Raw genomic sequence first — 6,080 nt, forward strand, 5'->3', positions numbered from 1 at the left:
ATGCCTGGCCGGGACGCCCCCTTCAACACTGGACCCTGGGGAGCAGCCATGGTATGCACACTATGTCCCCCGGAACATTTGGTGGGAGCCCCTCTGGGTTGCATTGGGGCCACTTTCATGAAACACCAGAGCTCATGTTGTTTGGGCTCCATGGCCTCCGCCAGGGGGAGCTGCATAGAGCTGCACAGCTTAACGAGCCCCTCTGGGGAATGCAGCCAGAAGTAGGTCAACGAGCACCTGCAGCACTTCCGGGTGGACTATAAGAGGAGCCTGCAGCCACTACTCAGGGCGCCAGAGTTGGGAGGAGGTGGACAAAGCTGCCCTGAGAGGAGTGTGGCGATTTGGGTGCTTTATTTGTGTTGGGACTGTGTTGTGCCTGTGGGGTTCGCAGGGAAGACGTACCCCACAGGTGAAGAAAATAAAAGTTTTTGTTTGTTTTATACATGCCTCTGGTGTCAGTCTGTGTCGGGTCGGTGCCAATAAAGTGCTCATACCACAATAGTTAGCTTGAATTTTTCTGACTTTAGCCAAGATTATGTGGTTTCAACTATATAAAATACATTTTATTTCGAGTTCAGGTTTATTGTCCGGTGCGTACAGTACAATGGATGTCTCCCAGAGACGAGATCAGCCAACATATACTGTATAAGAACACACGTTAAATACTGTCAGCTGCATGAGTGGCTGCAGACCTGAATATAAAAAATGTCCCTGGATTTTTTTGGTACCAATGCTAATGGTCCAGATCACAGGGCTAAAGAGATATTACTGTGCTGGATGGCTGATATTATACTTTTTCCCTATTTCAGTTAGAGGATGTTTTATATGTGTCATGAATGAAAGAATGTTGTTTTAACTCAACTTCACCACCTCTATTGCTTTTCAGTCCTTAGATGAACAGGATACAATGCTGCCTTTTTCAATCAGACTTCAAGAATTTACATGAGGACACTTCAGTTTTTGCTCAGTGGCCCTCATGATAAGTAAAGACTGTTGGTGAACACTCTTCAGGTGGTGCTGTGTATTTTATATTGAATTGAGACATTTCACTTTGGTTAAGATACAGCAGTACATTCACTTTATATTAAAAACATTAGAAAAGTTTTAATGAGAGCAGACCATTCATCCCATCAAAGCTCAGCAATCCTATCCACCTTATTCCTCCAAAATAACATTAAGTTGAGTTTTGAATGTATCCAACGTCCTACCACACTACCAGGTAGGTTATTCCATGTGTCTATGGTTATCTGTGTTAAAAAAAATATTTCCAGTATTTGTATGAAATTTACCAATAACAAGTTTCAAATTGTGCCCCCCATGTTCTTGCTGAAATCCTAAATTAACAGCCTTACTCCATTCTACTAATTAATTTCATAATATTAAAACACTTCAATAATGTCACCTCTTAATCTTCATTTGCTTAAATTGAAATGGTTCATATCCTTTAATCTTCTCTTAAAACGTGTAACAAATATATCAAGAAAGCCTGCTCAATCACAGAGTGAATCCTGGACACACTGGAAGCTTTTGTGGAAAAGATCTCGCCAACTATAGAAAAACCTAGTATGTGGTATCTTTCTTGCTTTTGGCAAATTGAGATCACTCCAATAATTAATGATCTCTAGATTTCATTTTACCTGAGCTTTCTTATGCACAATATTGTTTTTTTTCATGAATCAACAACACCTGCCTTTTAAATCACGCAGTTGCAGCATTTAAATCACGTGATCATAATTGGACGTTTTCATTGATAGGCGGTCTTTCGTCATTGGCCAGTGGAGTTGCTAGGTTTTTGCCTTACAGTGTGTAAAATACTGTGTACATACTTGCTTCTTCCATCGTGCTGTAACTGGAATGAAGACATCTTTGGCCATCGCCACTACCTAGTAACTCCAAAAACTTAAACTAAATTTTCAAAAAAGTGTCAGTTACTATGTTTTTTACATTGTATATGAGAGATGATGATGACAAAATTGGATGTCAAAACCCCCTCTAAGAGCCACTTTATTGGAGCACTTTTAGCTACAGGCTCATTCCACCAAGGTGTGTTAAGAAGTACCTCAAGGCGTCTTTTCTGCCCACTGCTATCAGGCAATTTAAACTCATTAAGCTTATTTTTATTTATCAATTGATTGGCTGTATTGTCTGTTCTGTGAGTCGGTATTCTTGTTTTTTTATATTTCTGCTCCTTTATGCATCTGTGTTTCCCCATGGGATTCATAAGGTTTATCTAATCTAATCGTACGCTACAGTCCTGGAATCAGCCTAGTCGTTCTCCCCTGGAGAAACAGTGTGGTGCAACTACATCTTTTTTTAGTCTGGAGGCTAAAACACGCATTAACCCAGGTGAGGCCCCCATAGTGTATTTGTAAAGCTGAAGCACAACTTGGATTATACAACACAATTTGTTGAGTACAAACCAAACATTCTCTCAGCAGAGTTAATGACTTCGGAAGACTGTCTAGAAGTTCATATTGTCAAGTCCGCTGTGACTCATAGTTCCTTCTCCTAAGCAGTACTTTCAATTTTCAGACCTACAGTACTATTGTGTATAAAAATCTTTTTTAACATTTTTACTTCCTGTATGTAATACCTTACATTTACTTAAATTTAATCTGCTACAAGCTTGAATGTTATCCAAGTCTCTTATCTTCCAATCAAGCTATTGTAGCTTGGTATTATCCACAAACTTAACCAGTTTGTTGTTTATTTTCCTATCCAAATGGCAGCAGTGCTAGCACTGATCCTTAAAGGACACCACTCTTAACACCACTCAATTCTGATACGGTTTCTTGTGCCATAATATTGCTTACTGTGTTCTAGTCAGTTCTTCACCCTTCTACACACTATACCACTCCATAAATGCCCACTTTTTTTTTAGTTCGATCCCCAACCTCTCATTCAGGACATTATTAAATTCTTTTTGGAAATAATAATAAATAATATTACCACCCTGATCATATCCTTTTGTTGCTTCCTCACAGAATTCCGAATAGTAAAATTTCACCTTCTGAACCCGTTTTGACTGTTTACTTAACACTCCTGGCCATGTGCTGCTCTTTCCATCTTTATGTGTAAAGCATGTTAAGCTTACTGGCCTAGAGTTACTTGGATCTGCCCAGTCACCATTTTACATAACGGGATCATATTTACGGTTTACCAGTCTGTCAAAGTTTCCCCAGAGTGCAGTGAATTTCAAAAAATATGTGTCAAGGGTTTATTTGTACACTCACTAACCTGTTATCTGGTCCTGGTGATTTGTTTGTTTCAGCCTATTTAATCTAAGAAGTACTTCTCCCTGTATAATTTCTAAATCACTCGGTATCTATTTAGTAGTCCCCATTACTGCGGCGAGATTATTCACTTCACATTTAAAAACTTCAGAAAAGCGCAAGTTTAAAGCATTTGCTATTTCACTGTATTTTTTAATTCCCCCTTACAATTCCAGATGCACTTCACCTCCTGCTAGACTGATTTGGGTTATCCTTCACTGTGTTAACCATAATTATTTAACTGCCTTTTAGCTTCCCTAAAATCCTACTTAATTATTGCTTTGATGTTTTCATATGCCCTGTTGTTAGTATTGGAATTATCATTCATGTATGCCTTATTCTGCCTTTTTTCCTTTGCAGTTTCTTTTTCAACTTATTTTCCCACAATAGTAATTTTTGTTTTGTTTTTGTTTTTTATGCGAATTCCAAATTTTAGAATAAACTTATCCTGCATTATTTGTAAACCACTTTTAAAGTGTCTCCCAGTATATTCCTTTCAGACTTTTCTGCATCTGTTCAAAATTTGCCCTGCTAAACTTAAACTTAACAGTTTTAGTAGTTGTGCCTGTGCTCTTACAAAACACTATTAAGTGTATTATATTATGGTCACTTGGCCCTAGTGGTTCAGTCACCTTTACACCCTGAAGTCTATTCTAGTTATTACAAAATGCTAAGTCTAGACAGGCTGTTGGTCACGTTGGTGCTTCAACATATTGTGTTCAGCAGTCCATCATTACATCTAAAAACTTTTGATCTCTGACTCTGACATTTTGCAAAGCTGGCGCAGTTAATATTATGATCGGTAAAGCCCCCCCATGACTGTAATATCCCCTCTTAATTTGCCTTTTTAATGGTATTAAAAAGTTGTTCATAGAAAGTACTCTTTTTTTTTTTTCGAGGGGAGTCTGTAGCACACACCTAAAATAAGGCCTCTTTCCTTAATACATTCTAGTTGAATCTTAAGGTTTCTTCATTTTTGACATAAATGGTGTCCCCCTTTTTTTGCCTATCCTTTCTAAAAACATGGCAGCATCTATCTTATTTTTGTCCCCAACCTGCTATTTAGCCAGCTTCTGGTAATGTTATGGTCAGCTAAATACAATTCCAACTCAGTAGTTTTATTAAGCAAGTAAATTTTAAGATGTTACTTATTTTAGTTTGGCATTTTAATTTTGGGCTAGAATTTAAGTTACTAAGTGTATTTGTTGTTCTACTATTGTTCATCCTTTCGTTGTCTGTGGACTGGACATGTTCAAAAAATGCCCTGCTGAACTGGAGGAATTTGCAACTGCCTTCACAGACTTTATTAAGAAATGTGTGGAGGGCGGTCATTTCCAAATCAGAAGCCATGGGTTAACAGTGAAAGTCACTGGAAACTAAAGGCTTGCACCATTCCAATCCAGTCTGGTGACTCAGAGGCCTACAAGAGATGCAGGTATGAACTCCACAAAGCAATTGCACAGGCAAGACAGCATTAAGAAAGGCATGTAGAGTTAGTATAGTAGTACTCGTGATGTCTCATGAATGTGGAACACCATCCCAGCGCAGGCTCATTTTAACAGCATAACAGTTGTTGCTGGAGGCACTTTTCATCCAGTCTAAGTTCAATGAATTTTATGCCTGCTTTGATTACAGCAACAGAGAGCCTCCAGTGTGAATTCTGTAAGAAATCAATGTTAAAAAGGCAGCAGCTACACCCAATCAGATTAGTTAGATGAGTTTTAAAACTGCAGTCATCAGTTAAATGCTGTTTTTCTGGACACTTTTCACCGTTACCTTAGTAAAGCAATAGTTCCAATTTGCTTTAAAAATACAACTACCATTATAATGCCTAAAAAAAACGAGTGAATTGCCTTAATAACTGTCACTGACCTCAAGAACTGTGAAGTGCTTTGAGAGATTGGTGCTGCGACACAGACGCTTTCCACTGCAGGGATTTTTTTTAGAAACTGCATTCTCTCCCCAGGAACTGAGGCCATTCCGGTCACGCGATAAAACTATTAACACCTGAACTGTGTGAGATATAGGAGCAGTCTCTACCCGCAGGTTATAAGGCTGCTCGTCATTTGTGATATAACATTTGTAATCAACTAAGTGCCACATCCTCTCTGATTCTTGTGTTTGGAATGTTGTGTTTAGTGTTATTTACTATTATTATTTATTAATATTAGATTTACATTTGAGCTGCTTTGTTGAGCCTGAGGTTTTATGATCCTTACTGTGTCTGCATCCACCTTAATTACAGGATGTGTATGTCTCGGTCATTCTAAAAGGTGGCATGTCACAAACATTTTTAGTAATAAAGTGTATTGCTTGTTTTATTCCAACAGATGGTTCATCACAGACATTAACCTGTTTAAGGATAAAATTGTGAAGTCTTGCTTCATTTGCTCTCAACACCTTCCAAGTGGATTTTACCAAAGTGACTTAGTGGATGAGGTATAGAGTTAAGTCTCAAGATTGTCAATTTAATTTTTGTCTCTGACCCACTGTGTGATCGAAAGTAAGTCTTGGAATAAGAAACTTTTCCAGTGTCTGTGTGGGGTTTGCTTGTTCTCCATTTGTTGCAGTCTGAAAACATGTAATTACATCCACTTGTTTGATTGCATTCTAATTTTTGCCCCTAATTGAGTTCCTTGTTTACATATTTTGCCTGACACCATATCTGCAATAGACGTTAAATAGTGTGAGGCTTTGCCATCAGTCATCAGTTCTTGCCGCAAAACACTTTCCTTCTTGCGTGCCAGGTTGTGGTTGAACCTGTAAAACCAGGCATAGCAGTCTAAAGTGTTATGAATTTAAAATGAA

This window comes from Polypterus senegalus, chromosome 3 (assembly GCF_016835505.1).
Source record: "Polypterus senegalus isolate Bchr_013 chromosome 3, ASM1683550v1, whole genome shotgun sequence".
NCBI lineage: Eukaryota > Metazoa > Chordata > Cladistia > Polypteriformes > Polypteridae > Polypterus > Polypterus senegalus.